We start from the raw sequence: 23,877 nt of genomic DNA, 5'->3' as shown, positions 1-23,877 counted from the left end.
AAGAGAAGGATATGGATGAAGTTAACCCGGCTGGCTGGGTGGGGCCTCAGATTAGGAAGTGACATTTAAGGCGAGAGCTGAAGGATGGATTACATTACATTCATATGAATGAAGAAGCCAGGTAGAGGGAAGAGCATGTACAAAGGCCCTGAGGTGTGAAAGAGCTCTGTGGGTTTGAGAAACAACCACAGGCCAGTGTATGAGTAGAGCATGGTAAATAAGTTGGGGGGAATTGACATGGGTTGAGGCAGGTCCAGATCCAAAGCGCCCTTATGGTGCTGGATTGGGCATTTGGATTTTTAACCAGCTTTAAGCAATCTGATGTCCATTTTAAGAGATTTTTCTAAGCCAATATATGTGCCTAGTATTGCTCCAAGCAAAATACATATGTTATCTTATTTAATGCAGAGAACATCCATATGATGTAGGTACTTTTAATATGCACATTTTCCAGTTGAGGAAACCAAGGCCCAGAGATGTTAAGCAACTAGCCTGGAGTCACAAGCACATTTGTAAAGGGGCCAGTATGTAACCAGTTGTCCTGGGCCTCCAGAGCCCAAGCTCTGACCACTGGGTGGCCTTGCCACAGCATCACTTGGCCACTGCGTGGCTTGTGGAGTTGGGCAGCATAGGTGCAGGCTGATAAATTCGGGGTCTCTTTCAGCAGTGCAGGTAAGAGGTCGTACCTTAGACTGGGGGTGCTCTGTAACTGGAGAGAAACCGATATTCTGGGGTGGGGCCCAGATGGAGAAAGGGAAACATGATAACGTGGGAATAAATAGGTATGATTTATTTAGACATTTAAAAAAAGTCTTTAAAGTCTCATTTTAAAGAATTTGAAATTTATAAAAGAAAGTAATCAGCAAAAGCACCGCGTGAAAAGCAAATAAAAATAGGATCAGAAATGAAATGCAAATCAGACTAATAAACAAGCTTTTCCTTAATTGATACAGTGGGAAGAAAAGAAGAACTGAGAAAGGAAATGCAATTATTCTAAAAGAAATGTGTCATTTGTATGGAATATTGTTTATAACTCCTTGCTAAATTAGCTAACCAAGCCGAAATAGATAACTAAACTAGTGAGTAAATAGATAATGAAGTTGGTTCACAATTTAGTGTCGTAGCAGATATGGGATCTGCTGCCCACTCTTTTCCTCTCCTCCCCTCCTCTCCCTGCCTGCTGAAGTCTGACCAATCCTCCTGACCCTGTTCAAATCCCTCCCCAAAATAGAAAAATGAAACTATCACCATGAACCCGTGGTTGTTTTAGCCCAAATCCACAATGACCAGCAGGACAGATGGCCTCACGGTACTAGAAGCAAAGGTTACGTTCTGTGCAGCCTTTTCTATTGAAGAGAGCAGGGGAGGGTTTAATCTGCTCTAGAAATGGTTTCTACCCTAACAGACACATTTTCAACAAGCAAGTTTTGGAGCGTGAAGACATAAGAAAGAATTCTCTGGAAACTGATGTGGATCACCTAGTGGGCCAAATAAAGTCAGAGTGGAGCATTTGTGGGTGAATTGAGCTTGTAAGATTTTAGGTGAAAACCTCAAATACAGCTGCCATGTTGTGAACTGTATTCTCTTGAGAAAAGGTGAATGACAGGCGTGAGAAGTACACCTCCATCAGGTTATCCAGGGGAGATGGGAGGAGACCTGATGCTGGTTTCCAGGGACCAGGACTGGGTCCAGTCTCAGTGTGTGTCCCAGAAGCTCAAAGAGTGACGAGAGCGGGAGAGGGTAGCCAAGTGTGGCTGCCATTCCCACCTCTTGCCCGCCTTCTTCAGTACTCCCTCCTCCCGGGAGAAGTCTCCCCAGCCGTGGAAAACCTAGGACAGGGCTCACGACCCGCCTATGTGAGCTCCTTTAGTGGGCGAGCGGCCCTTTACAAGGGTACCAAGTGCCCTCTGTGAGGGCATTGGGATATTTGCAGAGTGGCACGGAAGGTGAGCAGAGACGTCAGCACGGGTGGGGTGTCAGGCCGTGTGCATTAGGCACGGCCAGGTTACAAACCTTAGGAAAGCAGTCCGGCTTGTGCATACCAGGTTCGGGTCACCACAGTTTCCTTTTCCGTAGACTGTTCCTCATTGGAAAGGAAGGAAGGTTAGCAAGGTGAGCGGGAGGAAGGAAAGAAACAGAGGGGGTGGATAACTAGATGCTAATACGAGGCCACTCATTCGTGGACATTTGGCATTACTAAGACAGGACAGAGCTGGGTCCTGGGAACTCTGATGACCAAGGTACAATCTCCAGTTAACGTCTTTGGCTAGTCAGCCACATGTCCACACATACTGGTATGTCTAGACATTATATGCGAAGTCCTAGATGTAGCACCTGGTGCATATTTGGTCCTTAGCAAAGCCTGACCACCCTCATATAACCATTTCCGTCATCATCAGGAGGCTGTGAGATCCTTGAGGACAGGCAACTATCCACGTGTCTCCAAATCTCTGGCTTGACCAAGTGTCTAGTGCACATGTCAGAGTCCATGAGCATATGGTGACCTATTGACTAACTGAATGAATACATTTCTGAGCACCTGTGCCCTGCAGGCACCTTTAAAAGGCATGGAAAAAGCCTCTGAGACCTAAAACGAGAGGGGGCGTAAATAAAAAATGTTATAAATTGAAAAGCTCGTGCAGAGGTAGCATTTGTGAAGTACCATGTGAGTGAAAAACAGAGGGAGCTTCAGGAATTTGGGGGAGGAATAAATTATGTGGATTGGTAGGGAGAGTGTGACATGTATTAATCCAGAATCAGGTTCAGAGTTTGGGAAAAGTGCTAACCCTTTAACCCTGTGACAGTGGGAATGGGGAGAACAAAACCCCTCCCCAAGCAGGGGAGGCGTTTGCAGACACCCTCATTCGGTTGGGTGCTGCTAAATATTTAACAACCAGCTCTCCAGGAAAAAAAGTATGTGTGTAAATGCATATATACACTTGATCTTAGCCAAAAGGCCGAGAAGCGATGTGTAAATGCATATATAAATGTAAATTTTTCTGATATGAAGGATCTGTAGCACAAAATTCACAAATAATAATAAGATGTCCAATACTTCCTTGTAAACTCCATAAGCCAGTCGGTTGCCACAGAATTTTTTTTTATTTTTGTTGAGCTCTTGTGTTCACAGCTGACTTGTGGGTACAATTCAACCATTTCAGTAGAATTTCATCCCAATCCACTCTTTCCCAATACATTCATTGTTATTAAGTCAGATAATGTGATTTGCTAACCTATTTTTCACCCTTGTGCATATTCATTAAACTGAAACCTCTTTCCGCTTCAGCATTAAGTATGTCAGAACTTACTCATTCACTAAGACATGAACATCTTTGCTGAATCAGATAAGAGTTTTCGAATACTAGGAGAGCGTTTTCCTCTTTTTTTTTTTTTAAAGAACACTATTCACAATGTAATGACTTTAGATGTGACTCACTTTTAAGTTTAATCTGCATTATTGACATTTCTTCCATCACTTTCTTAACTCTAGATAATCGACAAAACAAGAAATCAAGCACTGACTTGTAACGTTTGCCGATTTCCAAAGTGCACATACCCCCACTGTGGCCAATTTTCTGAGGTCCTTGAATGTGGAATTGGAGAGAGAGGGACAATAGCACACCATTATGTGGTATTTCTACCATATAGAGACTGCAAATGTAAATAATCTCAAGGGCGTGGATAAAATAAGTGACGAGTCTGAGTATTTATTACCTCTGTTTTTAAGCATAATGTATTTAATTATAAGTTTATGTTTTAAATTTTAATCATGGTTGTTTCTAACCACCAGCCCAATGAATTCTTACGATTTCATAATGGAGAGAGCTGGTAGGAGCCGGCTTCCTTCCTAATGAGGGTGAGTGTCTCCTCTTTTCTTCACCTTGCCCCTCCCAGACGCTCAGGGCTCAGTGGCCCAGGCTGCCTCCAGCAGAAAACGTCACGCTGGGGCTCCTTGCCTTCCAGAGTCTGACCCCACGCTTGCTGCAGGGAGTCCTGACCCCTCAGCCGCAGGGCTCCCTGCTCCTCGTGAGGTTCCACGGATTCCCTAGAACTGCACATTTCACACTTCTTTCCATGGTATCTTTCTTTAAAGACAAAAACTGTGGCGGTGACAGAGGACAATTATAAACAGAGCACTTGGCCTAGTTTCCCAGAAGTGTTCTTCAAAAACTCCCTCCTGACCGCCTCCTTAAAGAAACCCGAACCTGCCTGACGGGTTGGAGAAGTTCACGACCTTCCGCGCACAAGAACAAAGAGACACAATTCCTACTATCACAAACGCAAACTTTTATTGGCAAAGCAAACTTTTATTGAGAAATTTGACATAAACAAGCTCCCCCTGGCTCCACCCTCGGCCTGATTTTCCTTTCTTAAGCAATAACCCTTTCACACAGATGGGGAAAAGCGGCCAAGTGGGAGGCGGGAATAACCTGTCTGCCCCACTCCCCAGGCTGACTCACGGAAGTTTATTTTTGCCCTGGTTGGTAAACAGCTGATCTCCCATCCGGCCAGTGCCCCGTCACCTCCTTCAGGCTACCTTGCCCCTCCCCAGCCCTGCTGCCCACCCCAACCCCCCCAGTCTGGCAACAGCAGGTGCCTCCAGATCTGCTCCCACAATGGACGGGACAGTGCCCAGATTCTGCCCGTTGTTAAGTATTTGGACTGTGCCCCTGCCTGCATCCTCTCAGTTACAGGGTTTGAGCCACAAAACACCCCGTGTGCTCAGCCCCCACCTCCAGATCCCAGCCAGAAGGCTGAGACCCACCTCCTGGCCGCGGGACCCATTTTGTTTTTAATAGAGAAGAACTCAGCAGCTTGGAATCCAGCAAGCGTTTTCAGAATCCAGTGATTCTGCTCACGCCAGTCCACGACCAGTTTGGAGGTAGCTTCACTCACTTCCCCCCACATCCCAGTTCCTTTAAAACCCTGGGTGCTCTCACTTGCACCAACACACCCCCAGCCCCACCCACCGGGGCCTTACCACCCGTTAGACCTCCCAAACGTTGACCCTCTGCCCGCCTGGGCCTCACCGTGCCTGTGTCCCAAACCCCGTGCCACCCCGCGCCCCACCTCACCCTCTCCCGACCTCCCTGACTCTCGTGACTCTCTCTGCTATCAGCGCTCTGTCACAGTGCCTCACTCGCCCACGGGGACTTTCCCTCCTCTTCTGCTATGGGTTCTGAACCCAAGTGCTCCTCCAAACCCAGCTGGGAATAAGTTGTTGGCTACCTTGTTCCGGCAACAGCCCTGGCCCTCACAGGGGTCCGGGGACTAGTTTACATCGGGTCTCCTGCCTTTTGACCCAAATCATAAAAGAGGTGGAAGGGAAAGGATTCTGCGAAAGAACTGTAGTGTGATCAGTATCCAATCATAATAAAATCATGTGTTGCGCAGCCATGAAATGTTTCCTACTTTGCTTTGGGTTGTGGAATTACTACTGAAGGCAAGTAATTAGGTCGTGGGTTGTTTTTTTGTTGTTGTTTTTCCTTCCTCATTTTCGTTCTCGCCTGTTGCTTTAAAGAACTTTGCTCACAGATGTTTAAGAATTTAAGAAGTGAATTCCAGTAAGAGGCCTATTGACTAATTTTTCAACCTTGTTCAGTAACTCTTTTTAAAAATACTGTGCATGTTTAGGACAGGAGGGTTCTCCAGTTGTCATTTCATGAGATAAATGTGTTGGGAAATGAAGAGAGTATAAATAGATGTGAATGTCATTTGATCTAATTGAAGATGAATGCTGAATTTTAGGAGCTGTTGTAAAATCGAGTCCCGATTCCAACTTGCCTTGAAAGAGATTTATGATCATGGGATATGAAGCCTTGTCTCCCAAGGGCTGCCTGGGTGACCGTTAACTCCTTCAGCTCAGTACTCTGCATCCAGAGCAGCCAGCCTGCAAGGTGGATGAGGGAGGAAGGAGGGATGTTGCAGAAGGTTTGACAGGTCAACAGAACAAAGCAAAAAAATAACACAACTGCTTCATCCTGGCCATGAGATGGGAAGGGGTTGGATGCACTAAGAGCCACATTCTATCCTGTGTATGTTTTGCCAACTTGGCTATCCCTTGGGCTTTTATGTCTTCTTCTATTCATATCAAGATTTTCCAGAATGTTGTTTGAAGAGGGAATTCATAGTAGTTCTAGCATTGTTGGTTTTAGGCATTATTGTTGAAGCCTGGCATGGCCATTGTGTTTGAGCTTTTCTACTCTGACCTCTGAAAACCTTTTTCCAGAAAACTGACTGCTTATCTCTGACCTGTGGCTACACAAAAAGGAGATCGTGGTCAGAAATGAGGGCTCTGTTGTAGTCGTGATGCTGCAAGGTGCTTCTGTGCTGGAATACTGCAAGGCAGGGTTTAAAATATTAAAAGGTGTATGAAATTGAATTGTTTTGATGGGTTTTTTTGTTTTTTTTTTTTAAGATTTTATTTATTTTTATTTGAGAGAGAGAGAATGAGAGAGAGGGAGTACATGAGAGGGGGGAGGGTCAGAGGGAGAAGCAGACTCCCCACTGAGCAGGGAGCCTGATGCGGGACTTGATCCCGGGACTCCAGGATCATGACCTGAGCCGAAGGCAGTCGCTTAACCAACTGAGCCACCCAGGCGCCCCGTTTTGATGGTTTTAATACCCTTCGAGGTTGCTAGGGAAAGCTAGAGTTCTTAATGACCCACTTGAAGAATAAAATGCCCTTGAACCTCTGGGTCAAATGCTGAATTCCTTCTGCAGGTGGGAAAGCTGCACCTTAAGAGGGAGGCCAAGTCTCATTTTTGTGATGACCTTACCCATTTGAAACTTTCCTGGAATCTCTTATCATTAGCTCCCCACCCAAAGGATGAAAAACACCATCTGATTTCCAATTTTTTCCCATCTCTTATTTGAGTTTGCAACTTTCTTGAATAACAGATGGCCAGAAAATGTGTAAGCCCAAATAAAAGCAAAGCATGAGCTTTACTGTATCTTCACTGGTGTCAGTTGCTTTTTAAAATTAAAATTATGTAAATGATCCCTCGGCTTTAAGTAGGAGAGTCAGAAATGAAGGAAACAACCCCAGCACTTGAGAGTGTTTTAGTTTGGGTTGTGTGTAGGGCTTTTTTTTTTTTTTTTTTTTTTTTAAAGCTTTTAATGTTTCCTTTTAAAGAGAAAGAGGAGAAGAGGCATTTGGTAGAAGCCTTTTGCGAGTTGCTCATTCACAAAGCACACAGAGTTTCACCAGCAGCCAGCCTAGAATATTAGGCCTGGCAGAAACCGTAGAGATCCTTGTTTTAATTGACTTGAGGAGGGAGGAAAAGATTCTGGAGGAAAAGACCAGAAGAGGGCCTTGCCACCCCGGGCTTGGCATCTTTCTTACCTCAAGGAGTTAAAAGTCTGTGGCTGAGCATGATCAACCAGATGGTCTTGAACAGTAACATGGTTCATATTGTTTAGATTATCCTGTTGCAAGCACCGTGCCTCGTTTACCTTTTATGGAATAAAGTGTGGAAAATTGACCACAGATGTAAGTAACCAAGAATGACGGGGAAGCTGTTGTTACCAGGCCTCCTCTTTTCTCTCCAACACTCCTGATCCTGCAGATAAAAATAAAGAGAGAAATGGGAGGCGGGCCGAAAGCTAGCTTGCCTTACCTCGATGGCGTGGGTCTGAGCACCATCGCCCTCTGCTCTACGACCTCGTAAGGCCACAATTGGCCTCGAGACGCGTGTGCAGGCTGCCCTCCAATGCTGATTTTCCAAGTGCCCTCCAGTGAAAATATCAGACCACGTAAGCAGTTTTTCCATCCTGTTTTGAAAGGCAGGGGGGCAAGGCCAACACACTGCCATGGAGCCCTTCCGCAGCCCTACGTTCCCTGCAGGAGAGAAGTGGGGGGCATTTTGCAGCCCGAGGAGCGCGGATAAATTCTGCATTCCCGTTGCTTTGATCGCTATCTCAGCTGAGGGCTGGGCCAGATTAATTAGAACTAGGCCCTCGTTATTCTCCAGAATGTATTTGTGAGCTTTACAGACGAGCTGGCTACCCAGAATGGGCCAGGCACAGAGAGGGAGCTTGTTGGGACAGGCCTGTGCTTTCCTTTACGGCATGCTTTTTAGGATTATAAAGGCACTTATGCCTTTTTAAACCCTCAGAGGAATATTCCCCAACCAAAGTAATAAACTAGGTTTAATGAAGTCCCTTTGTTTTTGCTCACTCCCTCTCCTTGTACCTCAGTTCCGTGCACTGCTGCCAGGCCCACGTTGACTTTTGCCCCTTGTCCTTCTCTGTGGCACTTGCTGGAACCAGTCAGGTGACGGGGCATCTGCTTGCAGGTCTGGAGGCAGTAAGGGCCAGAATTAGCCACTCGGGTAGCAAGGGGCCTCTGGAAAATGGACGCCACTTCTCAGAGTGGTCTACTGGCTTGTGTTCCCTCTGTGTGGGGCCCGACACAAGATGGGGCCCACTCTTCTGACTGTTTGTGTTTTCTCTCTTCTCGTTCCCATCCGGCTCAGCTCCCCCTTTCTCCTGCCAGGCCCTTCTAGTCATCTCTTCCACCAGGCTCTCCCTCTGGAGTCTTGGCTTTACTGTCAAGAAACCCCCCAACATGACACCCGTAACCCCTTAACCCATTCCTCACAAGCTTTTCCTGGAAACCCCGGCCTGTCTCCGGAACATGGCTTTCTTCCCAAGCTTCTCTGGTTTTCCATGCACCCTTGCAGTTCAGTGTCCTTCAGGACCCCTTGGAAGCCACTCCTCTGTCTCTCTTTTTTTTTAAAGATCTTATTTATTTATTTATTTATTTATTTATTTTATTTTATTTATTTATTTGACAGAGAAAGACACAGCAGGAGAGGGAACACAAGCAGGGGGAGTGGGAGAGGGAGAAGCAGGCGTCCCGCTGAGCAGGGATCCCGATGCGGGGCTTCATCCCAGGACTGTGGGATCATGACCTGAGCCAAAGGCAGACGCTTGCCTGACTGAGCCACCCAGGTGCCCCAGTGGACTTGTGTTTTTTTTGTTTTTTGTTTTCAAAGATTTTATTTATTTATTTGATAGAGAGGGAACACAAGCAGCGGGAGTGGGAGAGGGAGAAGCAGGCTCCCCGCTGAGCAGGGAGCCCGATGTGGGGCTCGATCCCAGGACCCTGGGATCGTGACCTGAGCCAAGATGCTTAACGACTGAGCCACCCAGGCGCCCGCCTCTCCTCTTTTTAAGCGGAGGTGCCCGGTTAGCCTACCGCCATCTGTTACAAAGTCCTGGGACCTGTGTCGCACTCACTGAGGACTTGGGCACATGGCGTCGTCACACACTCTTTCCGTCCTCCCTGGTGCCCGCAGTAGTCCCCTACTGGTCTGTCCCCCAGCCATGTAGTTCCTCTGTCTTCTCTGCTCCCATGACCGTACTGTCTACTCCTGCACTTGACTTTGCCACCAGGCTCCTGTCCGGAATCACCAACACTTGCCCTCTGAACTTCCCTTCCCTGACTGCAACCTTCCATGTCCTGTTTCTACCACTCTGTCGTTCAACGTAAGGACCTCCAGCTCCTGACCCTCTGTTCTCCCAGATCCTCCGTCCCCTCCCACCCCAGCCTGGTGGGTCATGGATGATTCTAGCCACATTCTCCAGCATCCTCCCCTTCCCCCGCCCGCACCCCCACTCCGCTTGTTCTTCCTCTGCTCCAACTGAGCAATCCCTGCCGAGGGCCTGCTAAGAGCTGCTGGAGATAATCACTTAATCTGTCTAAATGACTCCGGACAAGCCCCTGGCTTCTAACATAACCCCAGCCCTCAGTGCCACCCCTGGCCCTGCTTCTCCGTCAGCTCCTTCTCTTCCCTTCTTCACCAAAGAAGCTCATCGGTAGCGCTGCTTTTTTGTTTCCCCGAATGCATCAAACTGCAATCTGGCTTCTGCTGCTATCGAAATTGCTCCGTCGAAGGTTACCTGTGACCCTCCAATTTCCCAGTTTTCCTTCTTCATTTCACAGGGTCTCTCTTCAACCATCCACTTCTTGGAGTGTTCGAGCTCTTCTTCCTCAGCTGTGACAGGTGTCACCCACGGCTCTCCCCCCGCCTGAACCCTTGTTTCATTTTCCCCACTGGCTCTCCCTTTAATTTCTGCTTCCCAAAAAGTGTTATCTATCCCCTTAGTTCCCGTCCTCTGTCCCCCTCTCCTCTCACTCGCCAAGACCCTCATCCCCCAATATGGGAAGAAATGAAGAGGGTGGACCCTACCAAAGGCCACTTCTGAAAACATCTTTCTCATTAAACACAGATGGGAAACGAAACACCCAGATGACTGGCTGGTGCCTAGCAGTCTGCTTCTGAGAAGATGGGCATGAGTCCCAGGACTGAAAAGTGTTCATTTGGGCAGTAAGAGCCAGTGTGAGGGCGCGTGGGCTCTGGCTGGGCAGAGGGTTTGAGCTGCCATGTTGGGTGTTTGCAATCTCATAGGCCGTCAGGGACGATGAATGGGACGTACCTGGAGCCTGGAGAAGAGCTGCCATTTCAAAAGTTGGGGTGTGTAGTGGAAACAGGTGGAGTTTGGATTTAGACCTTATGTTTCAAATCCTGCTCTCCTCTTACCACTTGTGTGACCTTGAGCAACTGACTTCTCTCCTGGCTGTACCTCTGCATTTTCACTGGCAAAGCAGATAACTTTTCTTCCTCTTCCCAGGATTAGGGATAATGCACATTTTAGGAAGATATTATTATTTGCTAGACTTAATTCAGTGGGATGATTGAGCTGATAGAGGCATGTTCTCTTAGGCTAACCATAAGCCTGACAAACTCGGCAGCCCATCAGAAATCGCTTAATCACCTCTTTTATGGCACTAGGTTCAGGAGTCAATGGAGAGCATGAGCAGAAGTGGTCCCTGCTCTCAGACTGACTGAAACCACACACCATGCAGCTAGAGCCCATTCCCCTCCTCTGTGCATTCAGTAACCATCTCTCATCCAGGTTTCACTGTGTTGGACGGCAGGAGTTCTGGGGGTGGAGAGATGAGTGTGGGCCAGAGTAGACGGGACAAGTGACCTGGGAGAATCTTTGACTGCCTGGAACAGAAATGTCATGTTAGTACAAAGCAGGTAATGAGTGATATAGTCAGAGGCTTCTGCTAAAGTGAGGTGGGGAAAATTAAAATTGTTACCAGAGGCCCCAGGGAGCCGCTGAATATTTCTGAGTGAGAATACGATGAAGCAGTGTTTTGTTTTGTTTTGTTTTTAAGATTTTATTTATTTTTTTGACAGAGACACAGAGAGAGAGAGGGAACACAAGCAGGGGGAGTGGGAGAGGGAGAAGCAGGCTTTCCGCTGAGCAGGGAGCCCAATGCGGGGCTCGATCCCAGGACCCTGGGATCATGACCTGAGCCGAAGGCAGACACTTAACAACTGAGCCACCCAGGCGCCCCAAAGCAGTGTTTTAAGAAGATTCGTTTAGCTTCCTTATATAGAAGACATTTTTGATTGGGAGGATGCAGCCAGGGAGGCATTGGACAGACTGTTGAAGGAACCAGAACCTGATTTGAAGACATACAGGGTTAGGTTGAGAAGGAAAAGATGGAAATGCAAACTATTTTAAAAGAAAAAATGATTAAAAGTATTAGTGACAGTTTTTATATTCTTAGTGGACACTGACCGGATGTCCTACAATTCAGCTCAGTTATAACAGTGTTTACCTGGAGATAGCATCAGATCCTGCAGGTTACAAGCTTAGTCCTAAAAAAAAAAAAAAAAAAGCTCAGTCCTACAAGACCGTTCCCCACCCCTTACCCCCACTTTAGATGCCACCTGTGTTTCTGACTGAACGACTATAGATTGAAGGCTCCCATGATCCCTTCCTCAAGTTCAATTAATTGTTAGGGTGGCTCACAGAAATCGGAAAAACAGTTTACTTACTAGATTACTGGTTTATTAAGAATATAACCCAGAGGGGTGCCTGGGTGGCTCAGTCCGTTAAGTGGCTGCCTCTGGCTCAGGTCATGATCCCAGGGTCCTGGGATCGAGCCCTGTGTCAGGCTCCATGCTCAGCGGAGAGTCTGCTTCTCCCTCCGCCTCTGCCCCTCCCGCTCCCCTGCTTGTGCTCCCTCTCTCTCTCTCTCTCTCTCTCTCTCAAATAAATAAAATCTTAAGAAAAAAAAAAAAAAAACCACAACAACCCAGGCCCAGCCAGACGAAAGAGATGCATAGGGCAAGGTGTGGGGGGAAGGGGCCCAGAGCTTACACGCCCTCTCTCTGGGCACACCACTCTCCCAGTACTTCCCTGTGTTTACCCACTGGAAGGTCTCTGAAGCGGAAGCTCTCCTTTTTGGGGACTTTTGGAGATTTTATTACAAAGGCACTGTTGATTAAATCATTGACCACTGGTGATTGATTCAACCTCCAGACCCTCCCCACTCCCAGAGGTCATGGGGTGGGGTTAAGTGCCAGCCTCTAATCAGGTTGATTTCCCTGGCAACCAGCCCCCATCCTTGGGGGCTTTCCAGAAGTCCCTTCATTAATATAAATTCAGGTGTGGGTGAAAGGGGCTTGTTAAAATATCAGAACTTTGGGGCACCTGGGTGGCTCCGTCGTTAAGTGTCTGTCTTCGGCTCAGGTCATGGTCCCAGGGTCCTGGGATCGAGCCCCGCATCAGGCTCCCTGCTCGGCGGGAAGCCTGCTTCTCCCTCTCCCACTCCCCCCTGCTTGTGTTCCCTCTCTCACTGTGTCTCTCTCTGTCAAATAAATAAATAAAATCTTAAAAAAAAAAAAAATCAGAACTTTGCTCTTATCACTTAGGAAATTCCAAGAGTTTAGGAGCTCTGTGCCAGAAATGGGGATGAAGACCAAATATATATTTCTTTTTATAAATCATAGTTTCACACAATTGAAAGCAAAAAAAAAGAAAAAATGACTTAAAAGTAACTCCGAAGTTTCCTCTGGGATGTTATGAAAATGAAAGTGAGACTTCGTTGTGTGGTAAAATATAACAACATAAATCTTACCATTTTGGCCATTGTTTAAGGGCACAGTTTAGTAGCATTAATCATACTCACGCTGTCGTGCTCCCATCACCACCACAGAAACTTTCATAGCGATTCAATGTTGCTGCAGCATCTGAGCGTGTGATGAATGTGCGTGTATTTGTGTACGCTTTGTTATTTCAACATTTTCTGGTAATAATTTATTTTATCATATATTGCAAAATATCAGTCTACAATGATTTGGAAATTTAAAAAAAGAAAGAAAGAAACTGGTCCTTTTCTTCAGATTGCTTGATAAACACTCTTCTAGAGGAATAAGAAAGGTAAAAGTCCCTGGGAAGGAAGAAGTGAGGTTGAGGAAGGGTATCCTCTCTCCTCCTCGGCCAGACAAGAGCCTGTACATTCTCAAAGCTCACCTCCTGGGTCCTTCCCTCCAAGAAGCCTTCTCTTCCCAACCTCCCCCCCACACCCCCAGGCCTCACCAGAGACTAATCAGCCCTCATGCTGCCACTGCCCCGTGGACATATTTCTACTGCTGTCATCGTGGTACTGTATGAACTGACCATCTTGGTGGGCTCCCCCACTAGAATATGAGCTCTGTGTGGAAACCATGGCCTTTTCATCTCTATATCCACATTGCCTTGCACACAGTAGGTGCTCTGTGAAGGTTTGCTCACATGAAATCAAATTGAATTGGAAGAGTAGTCTTGAATGGTGGATATAAGGCAAGGTGGGTATATTTTATAGATAAAGGAGCATCAGGGCCATGCTTGGCATCCAAGATCCTTCGGGAAGGAGGAGACTATTCATCTGTTATGAGTAGAACATGTGGAGAAGACATGGAAGCCGAAGCCCAGAACTGGACTTGGGCAGCCTGTGTGGGAAATGTTTGCCAGGGAGGCAAAGAAAAGAAAAGAGGGAAGGACAGTAGCATGATCTCTGCTGAAGCATTCGTCATAGTTTCTTCATCAATATCCAATCATCAGATATACTTCAAACTTTCTCATTCATTAATTTATTCACTTATTCAGCAGATATCCACTAAGGGCCTACTCTGTGTCCAGCTTCATGCTACAGACTTTACTTACATTATCCCTAACCCCTGAAAACGCTTTCAAGGTAGGTATCTCCATTTTCTAGAAGAGGCTCAGAAAATGGAGTTATTTGCCCCAATGAAGGCAGCTAGTCAGTGGCAGAATCAGATTTTGAATCCAGAGCTTGAATCCCTCCTGCTTTGCACGGTATCAGGAGGCTGATGCTCCATAAATGTTTGTTGGATCCATTCTAGGAAAACGTGGACCAGAATGGGAAGAAAAGGGAGAGAAGTGGCAGTTTGAAGTTAGGGATTGGCTCAGCCAGTTCACAGGCGATTGATGAAGAATGCAGCTGGGGTAGGCACTGTGGAGCCTGAGTGGCTCATGTCTCTGGGAGGAACTCATGAGAGGGGCTGCATGGGTAAGACTGTTTAGGATGGAGAGAGGACAGATTTGGGGATGTGGCAGAGGATGGAGAGAGGACAGATTTGGGGATGTGGCAGAGGAGACCCCCACTAGTTCCGGTCCCAGGGGGACTTTATGAACAGTAACTGTTGATTTCTGAGCTGAATGTGTCCTAATGCACTTTCCTTTCCTGGGACATAAGGATGGATGGGAAATGGGACCACTCTGCTGATTCTCCTTCAGAACTACATGGCAGGAGAAAGGGAAGGAGATCCCTGCTGTCTGTGAGCAGCGTTTTGTACAGACCATCTTCACTGCATTTACCATTACTGCCTGTGGACTTCACTCTTGATTTGGTCTCAGGCTTCCCCTTTAGGAAGTGGTTGAAACATGATTGGATTAACCAGGGTTGGTCTTAGCTATACTGGGGGCATGAAGTCGTTGTCTACCTGACTTGCCTTCTTTGGGGATGGCAGCACCCAGAGAGCTAGCTGAAGGAGCAGGCTTGGGAGGCCATGCTTTAGACCTTGTTTGGGTCTCTGACCCCAGAGCAGCCAGTCCCCGTCACTGCCTTGCAGTCAACTCTAGTGGTTTTCCAAGGTCCCTATCACAGCCTCTAGACCCTACTTGTGTTGGCCCATGTCATGTCTCCCACCTCATTTCCTGTTATTTCCCCTTGCTTCCTCCACACCAGCTCCACAGGCCTCCTTGCTCTTTACACATGCCAAGTCAGTTTCCATCCCATAGCCTTTTCACTTTCTGTTCCCTCTTCCGGAATGTTCCTTCTGCCATGTATTTGTATATCCTGCTCCTTCACTCAAATCTCTTTAAATGCCCACCCTTCCCATCAGGCCTTACCACCTATTTACAAACAGCACTTCCTGTTTCCCTTTATCCCGTTGCCCTGATCTGTTTGCCTTTATAACCTACCATTGCTGGCGTAACATATGTATTTGCTTGCCTTTTCATTGTCTCTCCCCTTCACTAGAACGTGAACTCCCTGTGAGCGATAGATCTTGTTCATTGTTGCATCCCCACAGCACCTAGAATGATCCTTCATACATTGGATGTGCTCAGTTATTACTTGCTGAATGAATGAATGACCAGCGACTAGCTTCTCTCAGGAATCTGAATGAAGGACATAGTGACTTTCTTGGTTGCTGATAGGTTCTGGCCATGTGGGGTCAGTCAGGCTTGGGGCTGATAGCCATGTTCATCCCATGTAAGCACAGGAAGCTGGTCAAGATCAAAAGACAAGCTGAGCTGGGGCGCCTGGGTGGCTCAGTTGGTTAAGCATCTGATTCTTGATTTTGGCTCAGGTCATGATCTCAGGGTCCTGAGATCAAGCCCACAGTTGGGCTCTGTGCTCAGCAGGGAGTCTGCTTAAGATTCTCTCTCTCCCTTGACCTCTGCCCGTCTCCATGCTCACTCACGGGGGTGTGTGTATATGTGTGTGTGTGTGTGTGTGCTTTCTCCCCTCAAAATAAATAAAATCTTAAAAAAAAAAAAAAAAAGAAAGAGAAGCTGAGGGGAGAGAGCCCAGGTGTCCCTTGAAAGGGGAGGAGAAGGTTTTGCTGGCTGGGGGGGCTTCTCTCTTTCCCATTGTGTCCTGATATATTTGTATTTGTTTTGCTCATTGACTTGTCTGAGGATTTGTATTCGTTTTTTCCTCCTGCAGGACAAATTATCACAAATTTCGCAGCTTCAGGCCACACCCGTTTATTATCTCACAGTCCTGTAGGTCAGAAGTCCGGGTGGGCTGGGTTCTCTGCTCAGGGTCTCTCTCACAAGACTGAAATTAAGGTATTGGCGAGACTGGCCTCTTATCTGGAGGCCCTGGGGAAGAATTCGCTTCCAGACTCCTTCTAGCTTGTTGGCAATCTTCAATTCTTTGCAGTTGTAGGATTGAGTCCCTATTTCCTTGTTGGCTTTTGGCAGGGGCTGCTCTCAGCTCCAAGAGGCCCCTCTCAACTCCTTGCCATGTGGCCCCCTCCACATCCAGTTGCTCCCACAGCTCTCTGACTTCCTCTTCTGCTACCAGCAGGAGAAAACTCTGTCCTTTTAAAGGGTTTGTGTGATTAGGTTAGGCTCTAGGCTTGCCTGGATAATCTATTGATTGACTCGAAATCCACTAACCAGGAACTTAATTATATCTGCAAAATTCCTTTTGCCTTGTAATCTAACATTATCAGAGCATAACATCTCATCATACTTACAGTCCTAGCATTAGGATAAAGAATCTTGGGGGACCATTTTAGCATTCTGCCTACCACAGTATTTATTTTTTAATAGCCTTTAATTAATTAACTTGAAGAGGGGATAAAAGGCGGGGGTGGGGGGTCTGTCATTTGCAACCAAAGAGCAATGGCTGTGGTCCACAGAGGCCTAGCCTTGGGGAGTGGAGGTGGGGGGATGCAGTTAGAAACTTTGTCTTCCTGACCTCTGCTAAATTGTGGTTCTTTATTTTTCCTCTGGAATCGAGTTCAGAATATAGAGATGTAAAAGATTAGACCATCTGCCATACTTCAGATGCCAAAAATAATGAAAATAGCTCTTTGCCTCCAAACTCTGGTAGAAAACTTTTTTTTTTTTTTAAATGCTTTTCCTTGCAGCTCACTGTCCAAGTGAGATCATTGGTGATCCCGAGCCTTTTCCCATGACTTAATTGATGAGGCGAGGACCGCCCAGCTAAATCTCACAGAATACATTCTGAAGGTAATTGGCTGAAAGCCTCCAGGCTCTTGTTGAAATGAGTGGTTTTGGTTAATCCACACCATAAAGCTGGAAAGCTATTATGTATGTATATTTTTGTCCTGAGGTATTATCAAGAATTTCCATATAGAAGGAAATAAATTGTGGTTTGGGAATGAAAAAAAAATTTTTAAAGAATAATGTAAGACATAAACTCTGTTTCCTGTAGATGTAAATCAGAACAAGTTTGAAAGCCTTTTGTGACTCAGAGAGAGGTCACCGACCCAATCCGCTGAGGGTGGCAGGGGGACACAAAACGGTTACATTTTGGTGATTTTTCCTCTGCTGCTGTTAGCTCTTCTGTTTGTGCAATGTGACAGTTTTCCAGAACGCTGTAGGAACTTGGAGATATGCAACGGCTCTCCAGGTCACTGCCTAGCTTCAAACACAGATAGCAGTAGCTGAGCAGCAAGCGTAGTGTGTGGTAAATGGGGGGGGGGGGGGGGCCTCGCGGGGGTAAGCTTACTTTGTGGAAAATTGCCAGCAGGTTGAAGGGTTGTGAGATGATCGAATCCTAGAGAGCCTCAGAGTTGGAAGGAGCCTCACCCCTTGTAGGCTAGTGGTGCCCTTATTTGATGCATGGACCGGCTCAATAACAGAGACAGGAGGGCATCAGCTCTGCTTGATCCTACTCTTTACAGTGAGTCAGAAGAAATAAAGAGGCAGCAGCTGTGAATGAAGATAAGGAGTCCTAGGCCTCGGGTAGTGCCTGGTGCTGCTGCTGGAGGACCGGGCACAATTGAGTCTCAGTGCCAATTGATGAAAATGATATCTAGTTAGCAGGGTTATAGAATTAAGGAAGACGTGTGGGCAAGCTTTGTAAAGCATCAGGCAAACATAAGCTATTGTATTGTATTAGTGGTATTAATAGGAAGACATTGAGACCACCACCCAGGATGGTGGATGGTCAATGTCTGAAGAAAAGGTACATGGAGCCCCAGACAGGTATAGGAAATGCAGGGGAAAACATTGTGTTCTCGAAACCAACAAATATAACACTAGGAGCTTGAAACTGCTTTAAAAAGGGAGGAAGGAATAGCCACTGTGCAGGACAGAAGCCTCGGGCCCAAGACAGAAAGCCCGCACTGCTCAGGTGTACATAGCTATGCCAGTTAGAACTCTGGACAGCGCAGCCTAACACCTGGGCTCTAATGAGCCTACTCGCCAGGCTCCCCGAGAAACCAGAGGCCAAGCTTGAGTCTGAGGACCCGAGGGGACAAGAGCCTGCCCTGGAGCTGCCTCAATGAAATAAAGGCAGTTTCCCTAGCCATTGGACGGTGGTATCCAACTGGTCCGCGTTGCTTGTTGACTTAACTTCTTTAAACATGTCTATCCCAAACTGTTTCCTCTCTTGGGTGACACTTTACCCCTGCAGATGGAGGATTCAAAGAGAGAGAGCTGAACCCTTGGCTTTTGGCCATAACAGAGTTAAGTGCATTTGTTCATTTCTTTATTCCAATAGCATTTATTTTTTTATTTTTTATTTTTTTTTAAGAGAGAGAGAGACAGCAAGAGAGGGAACACAAGCAGGGGGAGTGGGAGAGGGAGAAGCAGGCTTCCCGCTGAGCAGGGAGCCTGATGTGGGACTCGATCCCAGGACCCTGGGATCATGACCTGAGCCGAAGGCAGACGCTTAACGACTGAGCCACCCAGGCACCCCCTCCAATAGCATTTATTGATGCCGCTCTTACTCAACCCTGTTCTGGGCCCCGAGGAATCAGAGATGCAGCCTAATGGTTGTCATATGGGAACAAGTGTAGTTTACTCTTGGCTTTCCCTCCTCTATGCCCTCAGCCAACAGTGATTTAATAGTCACCACGGCTCCTGGTTTCTGTCCCAAAGATCTTGTTTCCAGGCATACTTCCTCTCCTCTATGTTCAAGTTATAGCTTGAACCCTGTTTCTCCTTCAGAGCCTTACCAAATCTTCTCATGCACGTGGATCACCATTTGCTTGTTGTCTCTGCCCTAAGTTTACTGTCTCTGATCGCATTCCCGTTGGCCTCATCCTTTTCAGCCTGGTTCGATAGTCCCGAGCCTGGCTTCGTGGGTGCTCGTCGAGCTGAATGTAGGGCTTGTCACTTCCAGCCCTGTGGGGCAGCTACAGGGAGGCAGGTTTGAATTTCCTGTTCCTCACCTTCTCTCTGCTCTGGTTTCCCTGGAGAGTGGGCGTATCGGTGTTGCCCCCAAGTGGTATGGACTTGGCAGAAGTGGAATTCACGTTGTCAGTGGGAACGTGCAGTAGGGCATCAGGCAGTGCTGTGGTTAAAGCAGAAAACGGAGGCATGGCAAGGTACTCCAGACAGCACCGTAAGCCCAGGTTCAAGGGCCAAGAAGAAATGAGACTCCACTAATGAAGGTGTGGGGGACCAGGAATAGGAAGATCTAATAATTATCAGCTAGTGCTTGTGATGACTGATCCCATCTTTATGTATAATGACACTCAGTCCAGAATGTCCCAAAGGCATGATATAGTCTCTGGCATTCCAGTTGCTCCTAAAGAAAGAAGTCACTGGCTGTTGCCAGCCTAGGTGAACCTTGAGGCATTCCAAGACTTTGGCCCTGGCCTGGGGGAAAGGAAAGCAGCTGAGATGGGGTACAACCAGGATGGGAGCTTCAGGATTGCAAGATGGTGTGAGCGGCTGGGTTGCAGTGCCTGTGGTCTGTCCACGGTGGAGCCATCCTGTAGTCAGTGGGGGGAATTGAGAGATCCTTTCTTCCATGGAAGGGTCTGGCAGAGGTTTTTGTCAAGGCCTGAGTGGTTACTGAAATCCAGAGACAGGAAAAACAGTATGAGGGGGATGAGGGGGTCCACTTAGCAGACAGAGCCTATGTCCTTGCGTCATGGTGACTCCACAACAAAGGAATCAGGAAATAAATACCCCAAGTTCCTCTCTCTCTCCTGGTCTTCTTGGAGCTCTTCCCATTGAAGCTCTTCCCATTGACTGAACTTCAGCTGAAGGCAGAAGGCAAGTGTGCCCATTAATGCAGCCACTCCTGGGCAGGAAGCAGGGAGAGGAACGAAGAGATGGATCTAGAGGGACAACAGTAGGGGTTAGAAACAGAACTAATTCTGGATCCTTTTTTTTTCCGGTGGGACTGACCCTATGGACATCCTGCCAGCCCTAGTAAGGCTGGGCTCAGGACTCAGGTGAGGTGAGCCTCGGGCTAGAAATCTCTGTTGCTTAGAGTTGACAGGAGCTGAGAAAAGAGGGCCTGGCACTGCACCTTTAAAGTAACAGCTTGCTCCATACATACGGGGGCCATATGTCCTCAATTTTCCAGGACAGTCTCGATTTCAAATATTCTGTCCCATTCTGCCCATAAGAATACTGGCACTTGTCAGATCACATGCTCCAATTTTTGATTCAGAAAATATGGTCACTGTATCCCTATACCACAACAAATGCCAGATGGTTTAAAGAGCTAAGTTTTTTTTTTTAATGGTATACTTATCCCAATTGTTGAGAAAAGACAATTTTCTGACTATTGAAGCAATTGAAGAAATTATCAGTGCCAAGTTTGATGGGTTCAATTGCATTTAAAAGAGAAAACTTTTTTTTTAAAAAAAGAAAATCAACAAAACTAAAAGATGAAAAGAGAAGCAACAGATTGGGGAAATAGTTGCAGTAAACCTAACAGCTAAAAACTTAATACCCAGACACTTTGGAGTTTTATATAAAGCTTAAAGGGCACAATCAAGACTTCACTGGACAGATGATCAAAGATATGAGTAGACAATTCACACAAGCGAAACATTCACTGCAAACAAATCCCAGCAAGGGATTTTAATAAATTCAGGTTAACACAACTTTGACTTACTCTATCACACCTATCACATTATCAAAAATAAACAAAAGCTATAAAATATAACATGGGCAGGGCTTTGTGGATACATGCATTTCAGAAGGCATTAAAAGTTCTCTTTCCTTTTTCCTCCTAGAGAACAGTGTGATGATATGTAACATCACAAAAACAATCCACCACTCTGACTCAACAAGTCCACTTTTGGAACTATGTCCTAAGGAAAAAATATTGTTTAGTTAGTTAAATAAATCTTTATTTTAATATAAGTTAAATTTATATATATATATATAAATTAAATATATAGATATATATTTAAGCGAGACCAAAACAACCCAAATTACCAACAATTATGTGATATAAATATCTCACCTACAGTGAAACATCCCAAAGTGCCAACAATTGTATGATGATTAAATGTAATAGTCTAAGATAAATAAAATATTTTATCATTAAAACACCAAATATGTTCGCTTTGTGATGAGAGAAGATATATTTTAAAATGTTAAAACAAAATTTTAAAATATATTTAAAATGTTAAATATATTGGCCGTACTGATTACGGTCATGTGAGAGCTAGTTTTGTCTAATTATAAGGATCAGATAAAAGTTTAAATTGTATAGTTCCTCGGTTTCCTATAGTAAAAGTGTATTCTGTGGTGTCTGGCAGATTGCAGCATTACTATGGGTGCAGACAGTCTAAATGTAGCCAGATTTTCCACAAAAATAATCAGAAGAGTCAGAACAGGGCTTAGACTCCGGTCTTCCGTAAATTGTCTCAGGGTGAATGCTGGCTGCGTCTTTAGATAGATCTCCATTCAAGATGGGTAGCTGCTTCCAGTGTGGTGCTGTATTCTTCGTCTGGAGAACGCTCTGTCTGTCCTCTGTCTCTGTTCCTTGTGTCCTGAATGGGACCGATGAATGCCCAGGTGCCTGGTTCTAACAGGTGGTGAGCTTCCTTCCGTGTGTTACTCAAATCCTCAAATGTAGCAGTACATACTCAACCATAAAATCAAGATCCATTCACATAAAGATCAATCTAGTTACCCCCGCTGAAGGGAAAAGCGAATACAATCTCTAGTGTCTATTTTTGTGGTATTTTTAATGCCTCAAATGCTAATCTGTTAAAAGGAGGAAGGGCAGGGAGAGGGTTCGTTGCGCAGATGTGAAACTTGTAAATACCAAACCCCATGGGTCTCCTAAAACATGCAGCCAGTGCGTGGCCGACTCTTGGATCTCTGGCATACCTCTTGTCCCCCAGCGGGAAGAGAGAGGCCAGAGCACACTGCTGAACCCCAAGCTCTGCACACAGGTCCCTATCTGTTGGGGTACATTGATTTCCTCTGGGAAATCCAGGTCCCACTGATACCTTGTTATTGGGGCAGCGGCTCCCGTAGACGTTAAGTACTTATATGCAGACCCCTTGAGAGTGTGGGATTCCACAGCTCATTTTCTCTGTGACCTCGAGTAAAGTGCTTGACGCCTGAATTTTCATAGCAGAAACAGATTGGAGGGAGAGACTGAGGACGGTTGGTGTGAGTGCTCTGAGTTCAGTCGCTAGCTCTGAAAGTGGATCCCATGTATAGTATGAAAATTTATAAAAGGTGAAAGAGAGGTGCCTGCATGGCTCAGTCAGTTAAGTGTCTGCCTTCAGCTCAGGTCATGATCCCAGGGTCCTGGGATCGAGTCCCCTGCTCAGCGGGGAGCCTGCTTCTCTCTCTCTCTCCGCCCTGCTCGCGCTCTCTCTCTCTCAAATAAATAAATAAAATATTTAAAAAATAAATAAATAAAAGTTGAAAGAAAGACAAAATAGAAACCCTGTAGGGTTCCAGTTATCCATCATAAAGACCACTCCTGGTCGTCAGGGAATGGGCATGAGTTTTGAATTCAGCAGGACCACCTTTCAGATGCCTTACTGCCTCTTCCTCATACGGGACATGTTCTTGACAATGTCTACCTCTTAGGATGGCTGTGAGTTAAAATTAAATAGTTCTATGGAAAGCACATAAATGAATGTATAGTACAGAATAAACCTTCAGTCAGTATTCGTTTTCCTATCCCCCCATCACCTGATAGGGTGTCTAGCAAATGGCAGGTGCTCCATTTATCATGTGTATACATTATCACTGAGTCACACGTGCAGAGCTGCCATCTGATTCATCTACCACACAACAGCGATAACCAGACACAGAGAATGTGATTCTGTTGGTTATAGGGGGGCATAGCCAGTTACCAACAACGGAAGGGGAAAGGCAGGGAGGGATGGGACGTGGATCTGACTCTTTCCTCAGTGATAGGATTGCACTCAGATTGCTGATCCACATGCTCACAGTGAAGATACAGTCTGGCCACCATGGGGTACAGCGATCTCTGATCACCACCCCAACACAGCAGCATCAGTGAAGGGTCCACAATGAAACAGTGGCTCTCGCATCAGACAGATTGAGTCCAGCAGCAGGAGTTTGAAGGGAAGATGCTCAGATGTGCAGAAAAGCAGGTGACAACCCCAAGCAGCCTGACTCTAGGTGGGGGTACTTGTGCAGGGCTTGGGGTGGTGTGCTAAGCAAATTCTGGGACAGGGATCAAGGCAGAAGGTCAACAGTAAGAACTTGGGTAATGCAGTGGGACTGCCTTTAGTATTGGAATGAAGCACTGTATTGGGGTCAAATGATGATGCTGTGGAGCCCAGGACAGCCTCAAGTCAAGTTGGATCCTGAAAACTGAGGCAGGAGTGAGTTACCAATGAGGGTCCAATGGTCTCAGTCATGGGGAAGAGATGGGATGCAGCAGCTGGGAGTCAGGGTGGACCAGACATTATACCTCTTCGAAGGCAGATTCACTTGTTGCTACTTGGTTAAAATTTGGATTCACCTCCACAGATGTCAGTGATCATTGCTCCAAAGTTCTTCAGGGGTGACCTTGAAGGTTCCATTTCCCTGGTCCCTTCCCTAAATCAGTGT

At 46.3% G+C, this 23,877-nt stretch overlaps 1 protein-coding gene and 1 pseudogene across 1 annotated transcript in view; one reads left to right on the top strand and one right to left on the bottom strand.

The window, feature by feature from the left end:
• The window catches only part of PARVA (parvin alpha), a 177,145-nt gene that overhangs the window by 55,195 nt on the left and 98,073 nt on the right, over positions 1-23,877 (top strand). The gene's annotated exons all lie outside the window — the stretch shown is intronic.
• On the bottom strand, positions 2,824-2,969 carry LOC118004333 (annotated as a pseudogene).

This window comes from Mirounga leonina, unplaced genomic scaffold (genome assembly GCF_011800145.1).
Source record: "Mirounga leonina isolate KUSES-001 unplaced genomic scaffold, KU_Mleo_1.0 Mir_92, whole genome shotgun sequence".
Taxonomy (NCBI): Eukaryota; Metazoa; Chordata; class Mammalia; order Carnivora; family Phocidae; genus Mirounga; species Mirounga leonina.
Note: the sequence above shows the minus strand (reverse complement) of the source record. Positions and strands in the feature narration are given on the sequence as shown.